The 18,790-nt window shown below is 29.7% G+C and overlaps 1 protein-coding gene across 1 annotated transcript in view; it reads left to right on the forward strand.

Annotated features, from left to right (window-relative positions):
- The first annotated feature begins 9,142 nt into the window (after nucleotides 1-9,142).
- The window catches only part of LOC114945581 (uncharacterized), a 210,697-nt gene continuing 201,049 nt past the window's right edge, over nucleotides 9,143-18,790 (forward strand). Inside the window, exon 1 of the mRNA XM_085486163.1 lies at nucleotides 9,143-9,667. The gene's annotated coding sequence lies outside the window, so the exon portion shown is untranslated. The remainder of the gene's footprint in view (nucleotides 9,668-18,790) is intronic.

The raw sequence follows: 18,790 nt of genomic DNA on the forward strand, positions 1-18,790 counted from the left end.
TATTTTCAGAAATATTTGTGAATATAGATTTAAACTAATATTTCAAAAATATGTATCAAATATTTAAGAAAATATCTGAGCGATAAAGAAGAATACTTTTAAAAATATTCTAAAAATGTTATCACAAAAAATTGTTAAATCATTTTAAAATATTCCTAAAACCATTTTAAAATGTTTTTATGTGCAATATTTTATAGAAATATTGAGAAATACTTTTTGAAAACATTCATAATATTTTGTGCTGTATGGGACATTATTTTTTTATTTTATTGTCATTACATATTTAAATCGTAAAAGAAAGTTTGAAACAAGATACCTAATGTTAAAAATATATACGCAATTTTATTAATCCAATCTTTTTTTATAAATATGTCAATTTCAACCTATTATTAATTTTTCTCCGATTGATGACTTAATTAGTCACAGCTTTGATATGGAAATATCCTATGTCTCTTGTGGCGCACGCATAAAATATTCTGACATTTAACCTGTTTCATCTAAGAATAAATAATTGCAATGCTTGTTTCATGTTCTCGCATTGCGTTTCCGCATGGAAGGTTGCGGTCTGTCGGTTAATTTTCATGCGGATAATGACGGTGTGAAAAAAATTAATAATTGCTATAATTGTAATAATCAGCATAATTGTGTATAGCTATCTATGAGATTTGCTTCCGATTCCGTATGCCATTTTATTCCAGACTTGTGATTTATGTTCAGAACATTCAATATCTTTCCATCTCATGAATTTAAGTGAAGAGTTTTTTTTCCGTTGTATTGTATAATATATACCTTTAAGAAAGCCGAATGTTAATTCGAATTAATTTTTATCTCAATACTATAATACTATTTAGAAATATCTCAATTTTGAATAATTTTAATAAATTGCGATAAAATCGAGAGAGAGAGTTTGCTTCGTATATGCTTTTGTATCTGTTCGTAATTATAATTTCTTTATGAGCATTACAATAGTTTTACTTTTTCTGTAAATTACTTCCTCGATATGTAAATAATAAACCTTTTATTAACGTTGCATACAATTCTGTATGAAGAGGAATAATTTAATTAAAAGAAAAAATTTCATTTTATTTAACGAAACTTTATGTAATATTATTTTTTTGCAATAGCGTTAAAAATAAATTATTATTAATAAAAACTCCAACAAAAAAATTGCATTGAGATTTAATTTAAAAATCCTTTAACCATGTTCTTGCTTTGCTCTTTATTTAAGGAAATTTAAAAAATTTATAATATCTTTGTAAACATTACAATCGTTTTACTTTTCCTATATAAATCACTTTCCCGTTCCTCGATATTTAATAAAACTTTAATTAAAGGTGCATAAAACTTTGCATGTAAATAAGAGAAAGTATTAAATTAAGAGAAAGAATTTAACTTAATTTAACAAAATTTTATATAACATTTTTTTCTAAAGAAATTAAATTAAATTAAGAACAAATTTGTAAAAATTTTTTATATATTTTTTATATAACCAAATTATTTTGTTCACAACTTAATTAATTTTTTTTTAAATATACATCTTAAAAAAATATTTCAAAAAAAATAAAATAACTTGAAAATTTTTACTTTACAATTATTTTGTTCTTGTCTTTTTTATTTATTTGTAGCGTTAAAAATAAGTAATTGATAAAAAGTTTGAACAAAAAAATGACATGGAGCTTTCGCTTGAAAATCCCTTAGGCATTCAGAATTAATATACAAGCATTAATCATACTGTCACGATTGCGACGATCACGATTAGGCTAATGCCGCAACATATTGCATGTCGCTCCTTGCTTAGAGAAATGCACTGCCGATCGCCTATGTTCGATACGTCCGTGCTTGGAATGTTGCGGACGCGGTTAGGAAATGGCTTTCAGTTTTTATTTACATCACACACAGGCACATACTGGGTGGCATTTGTGCATCGGTCGCGAAACTTATTACGCATATTAATGATCGCCTTCAGGAGACATTTATCGGCGCATGCAGCGCCTACAAGGCACGTATTCTCAACCGCATCTAGAGCAATCGAAACATTAACACGTCCCGATGCGTTAGCAAAGAAAATTGCTCCTGAAAACTCTTCCGTGCAAAAGGACAGATCGCATAAGAAAAAATATCGATGGCTAAATCAATTCAATTTTTTTTTTGTGTTACATAACTTATGACAAGTCGACTAATTATCTTTTAGATAAAATATTCTCCAATTTTGAAACATTTTTATAAAATTATAATATGTTTTTGTACTGTAATTTTATTTAAAAATTGAAATTTAATTTTATTTAAAAATTGAGATGTATATATTTTTTTATAAAAAAATTTAATTAAATTTGTGAAAATTTGGTACATATTTTTTATATAACAAAATGATTTTGTTCACAATTTAATTAATTTTTTTTAAGTATACATCTTAAAAAAATATTTCAAAAAAATAAAATAACTTGAAAACTTTTACTTTACAATTATTTTCTCTTCTTAAATTACATTTAATTTAAATTAAATATTCAAACTAGAGATAGACTCCTAATTAAATTAATTCTTGAATCAAAATGATCTTTACCTGCGACCTTTGAAGAAAAAAAATTTGAAAACCGTTTGCAGCGAAGAATACCCGCGATTCGAGGTCCGACTGTCAATAATTTGTGCGAAACCGCGAACTGTGCGAGCACATCTCGATGTTGCTTCTCCTAATAAGAATAATTCTTAGAGCTCCTCGAGTAGCTTCTTCACTTCACGTCTGCGCGGATGTACGTGCGTTATAATTGAGAAAATTCGAAAGGAGGGAAGAATGGTTTCCAAGAAAACGTTCTTGCTATCGGTAGGATCATGAGCGATGTTAATAAGCTGCACGCGGCATGGTGAGTACACAAAGAGTTACCCGCTCGGAATTGCGTGTTACCATTTCGTCCCTCGTCCGGCGCGTACGTGCATTTAAATAATTAAGCACAAATTTTGCATTCTACGTATAAATAGTAATGAGAGCCAGGTACGAATCGTGGCTTCGTATCGTTGGAGATGCGCGGAGTTCATTCATTCCAAACAAACTTGTAAATATTAACAATCATTGTCCCTTATAATAATTTATGACAAGTCGGCTAATTACAGATTTTTTCAATTTTCAAACATTTTTATATTTTTATAAAAGAATTTTAATATAAGAGATTAATTTTCAACATATTTTTTATCAAAAAATGTATAAAACATTTTTTACATATTTTTCATTTAAAAACTATAAAAATTTTACATGTTTTTTAAATAAAAAATATACATAAAAATGTACATAATTTTTTTATAAAAAATTTTATTTTGCAAATTATTTTCTTTTGCTTAATATCCCATATGTTAATTTTGGGATATTAATATCCTAATTTTAATTTAAGCAAAAGAAAATAATTTGCAAAGTAACATTTTTTATAAAAAAGATATGTAAACAATTTTTATGTATATATATATATTTATTTAAAAAATATGTAAAATTTTTTATTTTTTGAAAATGAAAAATATATGAAAAATTGTCGCGTTCACAAAATGGTAGTAGGTAAATTGTAAATTGAAGAGAAAAGAGGGCGCAAAGGGTATTTTAAGCCTTATTATGCATCGTCGTAACGTACTCTGTATGCGCGTCAACATTTTTATATTTTTATAAAAGAATTTTAATATAAGAGATTTATTTTTTTCAATTTTCAACATTTTTTATCAAAAAATGTATAAAACATTTTTTACATATTTTTCATTTAAAAACTATAAAAACTTTACATGTTTTTTAAATAAAAAATATACATAAAAATGTACATAATTTTTTTATAAAAAATTTTATTTTGCAAATTATTTTCTTTTGCTTAATATCCCATATGTTAATTTTGGGATATTAATATCCCAATTTTAATTTAAGCAAAAGAAAATAATTTGCAAAGTAAAATTTTTTATAAAAAAAATATGTAAACAATTTTTATGTATATATATATATATATATTTATTTAAAAAATATGTAAAATTTTTTATTTTTTGAAAATGAAAAATATGTGAAAAATTGTCGCGTTCACAAAATGGTAGTAGGGTAAATTGTAAATTGAAGAGAAAAGAGGGCGCAAGGGGTATTTTAAGCCTTATTATGCATCGTCGTAACGTACTCTGTATGCGCGTCATATCGGCCGTCTTGCTCCTGTAAATAGTGAGGTCAGTTCTTTCGATTAAGCGGTATTATAAGACACACATATACAAAAGGAAAGAGGGAACAATTGCGTTTGCAGGCGAGCGAGCATTCTGAGAAATTTTCGCTTCGCGCTCGCGCATATGTACGCATGTTACAATAGGTATATGTATGTCGTGAACGTATATGCATATATTGTATATCGCCGGCGAAATCAGTTGGCAGCTTCCTACGAGAGACAAGTAAGCACGCGCGTAGGTAGATAGATAGATAGGTATAACACGCAGTGTTATTCACCTGGCCGCTCATCGCGCGTTATCTGACACTTATGTTGTAGATTAATCGTATTCTGGAGAGTTATACGAATCTATCACGCTGTATCTCCTTTTTTTATATTAATGCTCGCTTAGTTTTTTCTCTCGAGTGATTTAATTACTTGATCCATGTTTTCGCAACTTTATTTTTCTAGAATTTCAAATTTGACAATTCATCCGGTGTATTTTTTCTTTATTTTCCTATAAAGTACAATTTTGATGTTAATTTTTTTTGAAATTATATTTTAGTAAGAAATATAAAAGATAAAATACATTCGAAGAGAATTAATAAGTATGATAAAAAGATCTAAATAAATAAATAAATAAATAAATAAATAGATAAATATTATATAAAATTGACACTTATATTGTAGATTGTAGATTAATCGTACTCTGGAGAGTTATACGAATCTATCACGCTGTATCTCCTTTTTTTATATTAATGCTCGCTTAGTTTTTCTCTCGAGTAATTTAATTACTTGATCCATGTTTTCGCAACTTCATTTTTCTAGAATTTCAAATTTGATAATTCATCCGGTGTATTTTTTCTTTATTTTCCTATAAAGTACAATTTTAATATTAATTTTTTTTTTTAAATTGTATTTTAGTAAGAAATGTTTCCGAAGAATTTATAAGTATGATAAAAAGATCTAAATTTAAAATAAATAATTAGAATATTATATAAAATTATAATCAGGTATATATTAGAAAATATTCAGTTTCAGAATTAATTAATAATGTCAATAACAAAGCAATTAATATTTTGATATTATGTAAAATAAAAAATAGCGTGATAAATTGAAAGACACGCATCATGTCGCATTAATAAAAGTCAAGAATTTGAAATCGCGAATTATTGATCTATAATTAAAATAAAATTCAAGACAGAATTCTATTTATAATTTCTTGCACATTTTAATACAAATATATATCCTGATCTTACAGTTTATACATAAATGTATATTTTACTTCTTTACATTTTTCTCTGTATTACACGATGCATAAAATTATATAGATGGAATTCTGTCCCGAATTTTTCTCGCAAATTATAGATCTAAAAGCGGACTGAAATTTGAGAAACACGTTTCCAGTTGTCGCACACGTTTCGGTACGACGCGATGCAGTGAGTTCTTTACGGAATCAGAGAGAGTGTAGGCAGACCGTGTGGCCCCTGACAGAATAGGGTAATTTGGGGTTGGTACGTTCCCCGAATGTGGAACGAAGGCGGTCATCGCGTCTTCCTTGAACGTTCCGAGTTAAATCGCGTCTCTTTGCCTTTGCGCGGGAATTCCATACGCCCAATTTCATCATCGGCAAAGAACCGGCACAATGCCACGCGTACGTCAAAGTAGTAGTGCATTTAGGGTATTCGCTATTCACGTACCACGTTGTCATTTGTATGATCAATCTTTGAATTATCGTCACGAAACAAGTATAATTTCAATAATTATGCAGACATGTCTCGAAGCATTTTTTTTAAATCAATTATTTTAGAAATGGATAGCGAAGGAGAGGGCGGAGAGAAGAGACAGAGAAGAGGACAGAAGAAGAGAGAGGAGGGAGGGGGAGGATGGGAGGAGGGGGAGAGAAGAGACGAGAGTGAGAGATAGAGAAGAGCAAGAGAGAAGGAGAGAAGAGAGAAGAGAGAGAAGAGGAGAGAAAGAGATAAGAGTAGGAAGAGAGTGAAGAGGATGATAAAGAGAGGATGAGAAGAGATGAGAAGAGATGAAGATGACAGACAATATGATAGATAGATATTAATAATTACATAATATATATAATATATTATAATATATTAATATATAATATATTATATAATATATTAATATATAATTATAATATTAAATAAAAATAAAATTATACAATAATAATAAAAAAAATAAACATGATTTCAGAAAACAGGTAAAAAAATATTAAAATATTGTTCTTCGATAAACAGATAAATATTTTCAAAAATTAAAGTTTCTCTTCCGCTGGCATTGTGTATATATACGTATATAGTCGCATCATATACAAACGCGTATCGGACTACGCGTTTAATGGCAGTCGCAGCAAATGAATATATGACCGCGGCCCACACACAGGCCGCGAGAGAGGAGCGGACACACTTGCCGCAATTTTATCGTCGAGAAAGAAGACCGTACATAAACGATCAACTGCTCGACCTCGTACGCACCTGGCTGCGAATACGTGTGCGACGACGACGACGACGACGACGACGCGCGGTCGCCGTATTCCTTCCTAAAGAAACCGTCCGTCGAGCGGAAGAGGGTGACTAATGCCCAGGCCGTGAAGCGAGCGGAGATCGGATTCATTTGCAATTTCCAATTGAATTTCACCGGCGAAGTAAGCGGCTCTCCCGGAAATGTTGATCGATGCGCGCCGGCATGTTTTATGTATCCTCGTGTTGCCGCAATGGTGATCACTCATAGAGAGAAATGCAGATCAAAAAATATATACGGCGTTTATTCTTTCCGCTTTGCGAATATTCTTTGGATTTTTCAGAATAAATCTACATTGGAAAAAAATGTGTAATATATAAAAATATTTAAATTAAATGTGACATATTAAATCTAAGAAAATGTAGATTTGACTTAAATATATTAATAAAATGTTCAAGTGAAAATAGTACTTTAGTTAAAAGGTTCAGTCAAGTTAACAAATTTTTTTGGTGTAGTTAATAATTATACATTAATTAGTTTTAATTTTTAATAATATATACAGCCTTGATCAAAGATATATATAGTTTTCAGTTTTAATTGTAATAAAGCAAAATGAAGTTGCTACATAAAAAAATAATTATTAAAAACATTTATTTTAAGAAATTCAATATTGACAACTATATTTTTATATGACAACTCTATTTCGTTGAATTGTTATTACAATTAAGAAAGGATGCTTTATATTTTTGATTAAGATTATATACAATGTATAATATTATTTAAGTATTATTTCTCGTTGTAATAAATTAAAATTTCAATTATATAAAATTGATAAACAAAATATTCATGAAATAGAAAGAAAATGCTGTATATTTTAATATCTGAAAATCTGAATTGCTCTCTACAAATGATTAACATTACAAAAAAAATATATAAAACATGTATATTTAAAAGATAAAATTTCTTCTAACATTCGCTTTTCATTCAATCCATTACAGATATAAAAATAATATGCATTCTACTCATTATATATATCTTTATTAATAATTACAAATATTTAATAGTTTAAATATTTTTAAAAATTAAAAACTTTATTCGCATAACGATGTAAAATATAAAATACGGCTAATTTTAAAAATAATTAATAAATGCCTACATTTTGCACCTGACAATTGCTCCGGCATTGTTCGACACTTCCTTCTCCATCTTTTCCTGCTCTCGTACGGCACTGGCACTTCCGGAAATACGATTAATTACGATCGTGCGATTAATTACTAATTGATGATCGCGCGGCACTTTGCACGGCACTCCCGATTAATCGTACGCGGCGCGCATTTTATTAAATACAACTGCGAGAGAACAACGCGACAATTATCGAGATCGTAAGACGATTATATATAATTCCCGTGTATTCCGCTTCAATTTTCCTCCTTAAAGTAAGATATACAATAAAGCGCGAAAAAAACAACTCTAGCCTAGCCTATAACCTATCTCGATAGACCTCGAAATGTAATACAACAACACGTACAAAAACGCGACTTACTCCACGGAATTTTCGCGCGCGAATGTCAACATGGCAAGCCCATTTTCGCGCGCGAATAACAACAAGGCGACCCCACATAAACAATAAGAATGTTAAAGGCGAAGATAGCAAATACGTATGTATGTACGTACACATCTCAGAATAATAAATGCGAAATATTGTATTTTACGCGTTATAGAATAATGTATGTTGAATATGTTCTGTATGTTTTCGAATTTAGTCAAGTTAATAATTTTTTTTCAGTGTATAATCTTACATAAATAATTATAAATCTTTAAAAATAATGTTGAAATTGTATTTGATATATTATAATTATAATTAATTTATAATTATTAATGACTACATATATGTATGTACACACATATATGTATATATGTATATTAACATATTGTATATATAATCTACATATAATTAATATGTATATAATATATAATATGTGTGTGTATATATAGTTAATATAGAATCTCTATATTAAAATATTAATATAAACGTCTAACATATTATTTTTCTTGTTTTATCATACGTCAAAATTCATATATGTATGTCATACTATAATATTTCTACTCGCTTTTAATAACAATAAATAAATTATTAAATACCGCGCAATTATGATCTATTAATTAGTGCGCGATTATAATTAACTGAATAACTAAATAATTAACTTAATAATTAATTAAGTATTTTCACGAATGAGTGTCATATCAATGTCATAGGTTATTTTATTACATTTTTTTTTCGCACGTGAGCCAATTTATCTATATTTCTACGTCCATGACTGATCGTGGACGAAAGTTGAAGAATGATCGACAACATTGAAAAAAAACATTTGCAATACGCAGTTGGCAGCTCATCGTGTGAAGCAAGTCCGCGTCGCGATCCGCCTATCAGAGTATCGACGTAAAGTCGCACGTAAGCCAGATTCTTCAAACCGCTTGAGATATTCGCGATGACGTCTTATGTCAACAGACGGCGAGCGGGCAGCAAGAGCTCTCGCGTTTCGCCGCTTTTCGTCGCGATTTATTCATCCGATCGGGAGTGCCGCGAGTGCCGCGAGTGCCCGGAAGTGCCGCGAGTGCTGTGAGTGCTCGGGAGTGCCGCGAGTGCTCGGGAGTACCGCGAGTGCTCGGGAGTGCCTTGTCGATCATCGCGTCCACTAATTCGACTCGTATTCACGTGTTCTCGTGTAAAGGAGAGCCGGGTCTCTCCTCGGAGTTGCAAGGACGAAGATCCTTGAGTGTAACCGAGTCGCGATAATCGCTCGTTCTTTCGTTTCGTTGCGCTTAACGTCAATGTTCGTGTAATCCGTGACGAATAAATAAGTATTGTGACATGTCTGACTGAATAAGGGTCTGTTATATGTGAGAAATAAGTGCCGGATATATGGGAGTGTGTGCAAGTGTTTGCTGCAACATGGCGGATTATCATCGAGGAATACGACGAAGGAGGTATCTTGGCTCCTCGAGATACGACGATAAAAAGCGCCGGATCAAGAAAGGACGTCAGTGAGATTTCGTCATATATTCGTGCGACTGTTAATATCCTTTGTTCCGTGTGAGACGACTCGAGCTTGACCTTCCCACACCCCTTTGAGATTTCCGGCGAAACGCATTTTCCGCAATTCTGAATCGAAGAGATTAGGTTGTCAAAATAGTTAGATTCGTTAAATAAACTCACTCGAAAAATAAATCAGGAGTGTTAAGAAATTTCGAGATGTCAAAAAGTGCTTTGTGTGTGCGAATTAATAAAGTCGCATGATCGAACAAAATAGTTGTTTCAAAACACTTCTCACATATCGCATTCTAAGAAATAATACATAAAACGTCGTCAGGTATTACGGTGACGATAATATGAAGCATAGAGAAAGAGAGAAAGAGAAAGGGAGAAGAGTAAATAAAAAAAGGAATGATACATAAACCAGTGATAATTAATACAAAAAAATTGTTAACTTGACTGATCCTTTCAACTGAATATTATTTTGTTAATTGAACATATAAAATATTTAATTTAAATTAAATACAATATTAAATCTAACAAAACGTATATTTTACTTAAATATTAATATATGTTCAATTAACAAAATAGTAATTTTGTTGAAAGAGTCAAGTTAATAATTTTTTTTCAGCGTATAAAAACTTCAAGAAAACCGAGAATATTTAGCGTGCATTTTTCTACAATGTATTGTATAAAGATTTCGTGACGGCGACTATAATCATAATCGTCATCAAGTATTCGTTTTTGACGCACTTTGTTGTTTATGCACAGATGTTTATGCGTCTTGTTTTTCATTCGTGCGGCAAGATTCGCGTTTCTGCATGTCGAAACATGATAGCACGAAGGTTTCGGGCGGCGTGAAACGCGATTATTTCGTGTAATTGTTACAAGTATAGAGTGATTATTAGTGATTAGTTTGCGATTCGCAATATTGTAAACATTACAAGACTGCCTCTACCGAGATTCGGCTACGTCAGAGTTATTTCGCGCGCTTTTTTCTTACTGCGATCGAAGCGAAGATAGGACGGGATTAAAAATCGTATGATCAAATACAATACACTGAAAAGAATGACTAAATTAATACGTATTTGCCAAATGAATCATTTATTTGAAACAAATAAATATTTATTTGTGTTGAAAAGGATTTTCTTATATCAAATTAATATTTTTCAAATAAATATTATATTTAATCAAATCAATATTATTAGTTTCAAATCAATGATTCATTTGGCAGTATTGAAATAAATGTTATACTTATTCGAATTAAATAAATTATTTTTCAGTGTAGTTTTTACCTTGTTTTCTCGCAATATATATGTATATAATAAAGTACGTATCATTAGAAATTATTTTTATTTCAACACACACGTAGAAATGTATATGTGTATTTTTAATTGTATAAATGCAAGAGAGAGAAATTGGTAGCGCAGAGAGAGAGAGAGACCATCAAATTATTTTTTTTCTCGTGATAAAATATTTAATTAAATAAATGCAACAATGATTTTTACTTTTGACACAATACTATGATAGAAATTTGAATGCGTTAAATGTATTTTATTTTTTTTATTATTTACTCATATTTTAAGAGTTTGTATTTGTTGTTATAATTTTCATAATAATTTTATATGTACACTTATATATTAAGAGTATGCAACACATTTATTGTATGCATGTATATGTAAAATAATTATAAAAATAATAATAATAAATATAAACTAAAGCTATAAGTAAATTATACAAAAATAAAACCCATTTTTGCACTGAAAAAAATTTGTTAACTTGACGAAACCTTTCAATTAAATATTATTTTGTTAATTGAACGTATAAAAATATTGAAATTAAACATAACATTAAATTTACAAAACGTATACATATATATTTGATTTAAATACTAATATATGTTCAATTACCAAAATAATAATTTAATTCAGTCAGTTTAATAGTATAGTGTAGTCAAGTTAACAAATTTTTTTTTTCAGTATGCGGGCATTTCTTAGCAAATTTTAAATTCTTGCCTTAAAGGCGATCCAAATTCAACGAGATGCAATTGCACATATTAATGCAAAAAAAAAATATATATATATATATATGATTGTTGTGAGCCATATATTATACGTGTCGCATAAAAGCACCTAAAGCACTCTGAAAAAAAAAATTATTAACTTAACTAAAATTGTCAACAAAATATTATTTTGTTAATTGAAACATAAAAAATATTTAAATTAAATATAATATATTAAATTTAACAAAACGTATATTTGGCTTAAATACTAATATACCTATATGTTCAATTAACAAAATAGTAATTTCGTTGAAAAGTTTAATTAAATTAACAAATCTTTTTTTTTCTGTGCACAAATGACATTTCGTGATTTCTTGTAATTCGTATGCGAATAAATCTCGGACGATCGAAAACACGTCTTCGACGAAAGACGACGTACAACGTGTATCGCGTTTCATTCTCCGCGGACTTCTCGGGACCCTCAAGAATCGCTCCGTGCACGTGCGCGATTATGACACAATCGGACAACGAACGGGAGGAGAGACTAGGGAGTTAACGACGCTCCTATCGCGTGAAACCTGTGTGTGTTACGACAAATTCGCTCGAGTGTCAATCGTGTGATCGTCTTCCTTTGTAGCATCGACTCAGTGAAAAAGAGAGAGAGAGAGAGAGAGAGAAGGGAGAATGGGAAAGATCGAGATAAAATTCAACTATAGACGTGAAAATAAATTATCGAGTGAAAATGGCTAATATACATATTTAAAAAGAGATATTTTCAAAGTTCTGCCAAATTGACAATTTTTATTCTTATTTTTTCAATTGTCAAATGCTAAGTATTATGTATAGGTACATATATTGAGTAAAGTGAATGTTTTTGTAAAGATGAACTGAATTATTTTTTATATTTTACTCGAAAAGGGAAATTCAAGATCACATCGTAATTTTAAAATACGATATATATATCATATATCAATTTAAAAAAATTTAGTGATTGTAGGAGCGAATTTAAATAAGTAAACATGTACATATATTAACTGCTTATTCGATGTAATTTTAATTGGTGTATACTACTGTAGGATAGATTAGAAATTCAACTCTATAGACGTGAAAATATCGAGCAAAAAACAGTTAATATACATATTAAGAAAAAATTTTTATACGTTCTAGATATTTGTCAGTTAACAATTTTTTAAATTACTCATTTCTTATTTTTCAAATCTGTTTTCTTTAGGTGATTTAGACTAAAAAAGACTACGCAATCGGATTCGAGATATCTTAAACTCGAGTGCTGGTCATAATTTTAATTTTCTTTATTTTTTAATTGACTAAAAACAAAATATTATCATTTTCCATATTAGAAAATTAATTTTTTGAAGGCCAGATGCCAGATTCACCCAATTTAAAGCGCGACATTTCTTAGTTCGAGTAAGTCTTTAAGTGAAGATAGATCAATATCGATCTTAAAGCGAAACAATTTTTTTACGACCAGCACCCCACTTTAAAATATTTTAAAGCCGCACTTACGTAGTATTTTTAGAATCATTTGTAGTAGTTTGTAGTGATTCTTATTTTGTGGTTACACGCTTTAGAAATTGCAGTTGTTTAAAAAATACTTAGAAAAAGATTTTAAAAAGTTTTACATCTGTCGTTTAACAAATTTTTTAATTCTCTTATTTCTTTGTAAGGAATAATTTAGGTACTTTACTGAATTATTTTACATTTGATTCAAAAATAGAATTTTACTTCGTGATTTGAAAAAATACATAAACACAAAAAAGACGATGATTGTAGGGACGAATTTCAGGAATGCGCGCTCCGATTGTCAAATTTATAACCGCTTATTCGATGCAATTTTAATGGCCGTATAATCTTATAGGTAGGAATAAGAATTAAGAATTCTATAGACATAAAAATATATTATCGAATGAAAAATGACTAATATTTAGAAAAAGATTTTAAAAGTTTCACATCTGTCGATTAACAATTTTTTTAAATTCTTTTATTTCTTCAAATGTCAAATATGAAGTATTGAATAAAGCAAATGTCTTTGTAAGGAATAATTTACTTTATTGAATTATTTTGCATTTTATTCAAAAATAGAATATCACTTCGTGATTTGAAAAAATACATAAACACAAAAAAGACGATGATTGTAGGGATGAATTTCAGGAATGCGCGCTCCGATTGTCAAATTTATAACCGCTCATTCGATGCAATTTTAATGGCCGTATAATCTTATAGGTAGGAATAAGAATTAAGAATTCTATAGACATAAAAATATATTATCGAATGAAAAATGACTAATATTTAGAAAAAGATTTTAAAAGTTTCACATCTGTCGATTAACAATTTTTTTAAATTCTCTTATTTCTTCAAATGTCAAATATGAAGTATACATATTGAATAAAGCAAATGCCTTTGTAAGGAATGATTTACTTTATTGAATTATTTTGCATTTTATTCAAAAATAGAATATCACTTCGTGATTTGAAAAATACATAAACACAAAAAAGACGATGATTGTAGAGACGAATTTCAGGAATGCGCGCTCCGATTTTTAAATTTATAACCGCTTATTCGATGCAATTTTAATGGCCGTATAATCTTATAGGTAGGAATAAGAATTAAGAATTCTATAGACATAAAAATATATTATCGAATGAAAAATGACTAATATTTAGAAAAAGATTTTAAAAGTTTCACATCTGTCGATTAACAATTTTTTTAAATTCTCTTATTTCTTCAAATGTCAAATATGAAGTATACATATTGAATAAAGCAAATGCCTTTGTAAGGAATGATTTACTTTATTGAATTATTCTGCATTTTATTCAAAAATAGAATATCACTTCGTGATTTGAAAAAATACATAAACACAAAAAAAACAATGATTGTAGGGACGAATTTCAGGAATGCGCGCTCCGATTTTCAAATTTATAACCGCTTATATTCGATGCAATTTTAATGGCCGTATAATACTGCAGATAGGAAAGATTACCGGCGGTAATGTCACAAAACCCAGTGGCTTTACGATTCATTAAAATACCATTTCTTATGCAGCGCACTTAATTACCCGCTGAAAAAATATCGTAGCAACACCCTTTCACTCCCTTCTTATGACGTGTCCTTTCTCTCCTCTCGTCCTTCCTTCTCTTCTCGTCGCGCGAAACTCAATCGGCCAGCTGGTTCATCGTAATGGTTCATATTATGGTAATGCGAGGCGTTTGAATCCCGTACGGCCAACCGTAAAGCCGTAAACGAGTCTCATACCGCCTACGAATAACGCGGAAAGCCCCGGCTACGTGTTTGAAGAACAATACCGACATATCATTATAAATCATGTCGGCGGCTTTTCACGAAAATTTTTCTCATTCCTTTACTGTCGCCTCTGCCGCCGCCGCGTTAATTCGTCTTTGTTACAAAACGATGTCTTACATTTCTTCTTTACATATATACGCATATACACATGCACTGAAAAAAAAGTTTGTTGAATTAACAAATATTTAGTTCAATACGTTCAAATAAATGATTATTGATATATAAATATTAATTAAAATGATTATTTATAATTTATAAATATTAATTAAAGAAACTCTTATATAATAAAATTCTTTCATTATATTGTCTTAGATTACCACGATTTTCAGGGTAAATTCTAAGAAAAAATTCTGTGAGTGCACTGAAAAAAAGTTTGTTAAGTTAACAAATATTTAGTTCAATACGTTCAAATAAATGATTCATTTGAACGTATTGAACTAAATATTTGTTAACTCAACAAACTTTTTTTTCAGTGCACTCACAGAATTTTTTCTTAGAATTTACCCTGAAAATCGTGGTAATCTAAGACAATATAATATTGAAAGAATTTTATTATATAAGAGTTTCTTCAATTAATATTTACCACAATAAAATATTAATATCTATCACAATAAGATATAAAATATGTTTGATTAAATTTTCTATGTACATATTAATATTGTTTTAAGGCCGGTTGTTCCAACTTCTTGATAAGACGAAAATATGCTACATATGTAGGGTAAAACTTACCAAAAAGTTGGAAAAATCGGCTCTTATTGTGGTAAATATTAATGGTAAATATTAGGTGGTAGAAATTAAAATAATACAATTTTCTTTATTTATTAATATTATTTTAATTTGATTTGTGCGCTATTTTTTTTAAAGAATAAATCTTTAATAAAGTAAGACGATTGTAAAAAAATAATATATTTTGTTTTAATGACGAGAGAAAAATATGAGAAACACAAAATTATCTGTTGCTCTAAATTCTAAATAATAATAATAATAATCTAAATAATCTAAATATTAATCAGAGAAACTCCTATAAGATACTTCCAATACCTGTCCCACGATTTTCAAGGTAAATTCTAAGAGAAAATCCTCTCCGTGAACCGAAGAGAGGCTGGAAACACAACGTAAAAGATAAATTTTAATCATGAGACGACGAGAAAGAGAGAGAGCCTATTTTCGCGGACGACCCCGCAAGAGATCGCATTATTTCCAAGGTATCTGCAATTAATTCCGGAATGAGAAACGGTGGCGAAGTCGCTTCACACCGGCCCTGATCGGCTTCCAAATACCGATACCCCGCGTTAGCTTCTTTCGTCACGCTCGCGAGCAAAAAAGCGCAGCCGGTCCCGCTGAGAGAAAGAGAGAGAGAGAGAGAGAGAGAGAAGAGAGCAACGCGCGCGCGCATCCGCCGGATGAATTTTCGAGGTGCTCGCTCTCGCAATTACAGCCGGCAGCGCATCGCGCGTAATAAAGAACGACGGGGCTAACTCGTTGCACGATCGACTACCGAGAGTATATCGCGTTAGTCCCTTTTAGTCACGGTCTGTAGAAGAGAAAAGTGCGGCAGCGTGCCGCCGCGCTAATAAAAACCCAGCCGGTGCATAACTTGCAAATTCGCGGTGTTAGCCGAAGATAAACGATCGTTCGCCAGCGTTTGACGTTGTAAACCGCGAAGACAGAGAGACGCGCCTCGGCGTTTTATCCCCTTGTTGTTAGTCTCTCGTCATCACATTCTTTTTTTTTTTTTTTTTTTTTTTTTTTTCGAAAATGACAAGAATGCCATAAGAACAAAATTAATCTTTTACTCAAATAATAATAAAATTATAAATAGTAATTATAAATTTTCTAAGAGATGTCATATCTTTGAAATTAAAATAATACAATTTTATTTATTTATTAATATTATTTTAATTTGATTTTTGCGCTTTTTTTAAGAATAAATCTTTAATAAAGTAAGACAATTGTAATTTCTTTCTAAAAATGACAAGAAATGCCATAAAAACAAATTTCATCTTTTGCTCTAAATTCTAAAGAATAATAATAATAAAATTAAAATAGTAATTACAAATTTTCTAAGAGAGTCATACCTTTGAAATTAAAATAATACAATTTTATTTATTTATTAATATTATTTTAATTTTATTTTTGCAGCAATATTTTTTTGAAAAAAAACCTTTAATAAAGTAAGACGATTGTAAAAAAATAATATATATATATTTTATTTTAATAATAAGAGAATAATTATGAGAAACACAAAATTATGTGTCGCTCTAAATTTTAAATAAAATTAATAAATAATTCAAAGTAAAATTAAAAATTATAATTACAAATTTTAAGGGATAATTTTATATCTGAAATAATTAATATAAAATTATAGAGAAATATACACAGGTTATATTTCGTTCTTATATAAATGCAAATTATAATTATACATGTGCATACGTATTGCGTGATTAACGAGTAGATGAAAATACGATAAACCCAAAGTATTTCATTCGGTCTCGTGCTTTATGAATTTCTCTCATATAGCTCATTTTCTATCTATGCCTGTAAAGAAAGAGAGGCGATTCGAGACGAGAATAAGTGAACGAATGAACTCTCCGAGGACGAAGGAAGAAGAGACGAGAATCGACTGCTCGTCGAACTGCGTCGAGATGCGTGGCAGATTTGGTTCTCCAATCTTCGGACCCGAACACATTCAAGCTTCACCCCCATTCGGCCTCTTCAGACGCGGCCGCCGCCGCGCATCGAACTGTCCGTGCAAATTTCAATTTTAACTGCTAATCTGCCAGCTAATAGCCCCCTCGTCCTCTCTCCTGCTGTCTCTCCCTCCTCTTTCTCGCATCTTTTCTCCATCGGCAACTTCCATCTTAATGTCCGATTCTTTAGCAGCGCCGCGCAAGTGTTTCCTTTGCCACTTCAGGTTCGAATTTTATCATGCACCTCATCTCGTCTAAACATTATTTTGCGAATAATTACGCAGAGAAAATTTTCTCTTAGAATTTACCCTGAAAATCGTGGGACAATATATGGATATGGTATTGGAAGAATTTTATAAGTTTTACTGATTAATATTTATCACAATGAAAATATTAATATGTACATAGTAAAATTTACTATGCACCTTATTAATATTTTTTTTATAATAAATATTAATGAGAGAAACTCTTATAAAATTCTTCCAACACCATATTATCCTATGATTACAATTATTTTTAAAGAACGATTTCTTATTCGTTCTTTTGATTTTTCATTCTTCCTCTTTTGCTCTTTTTAATTTTAATTATGCTTTATAATTTGCTCAGATTTAACAATTATATTTTTTATTTACACATTTATTATCTATTTTATTACATTTATTATATATATTTATTATTTTTATTATTTATTACATTTATTATATATTTTGTTACATTTATCATTTATTGCATATTTGATTATGTGTATTTTTTATATATTTATTTGTTTCTTTTGCATCATCTTATTCATTCGCGCGAAAATCTATTGTATTATATTAGATGCCAATTAAAGGAGATATAATCATCCATCGATTTCAACTGCTGATCTGGTCATTAAACGATTAGCGAATATATATTTTTTTTTATCTTATTCTTTGTTTTTTTCTGTCAGTTAATAAAAATGTATTCGCGTATTTTTTTCCTCACAATTCTCGAGAAAAATCTAGTCATTCACATATAGGGGACGCAAGTCTACCACTGGGATAATTATATATCTCCGAAAAATCGAACAAATGTCTCTCACAATAATTCAAAAAGATCAGAAACCGTTAAACCGAAATTTTAACGGATAAATGACACT

Source organism: Nylanderia fulva, unplaced genomic scaffold, assembly GCF_048542155.1.
Source record: "Nylanderia fulva isolate GAGA-0341 unplaced genomic scaffold, ASM4854215v1 Scaffold11, whole genome shotgun sequence".
NCBI classification, from domain to species: domain Eukaryota; kingdom Metazoa; phylum Arthropoda; class Insecta; order Hymenoptera; family Formicidae; genus Nylanderia; species Nylanderia fulva.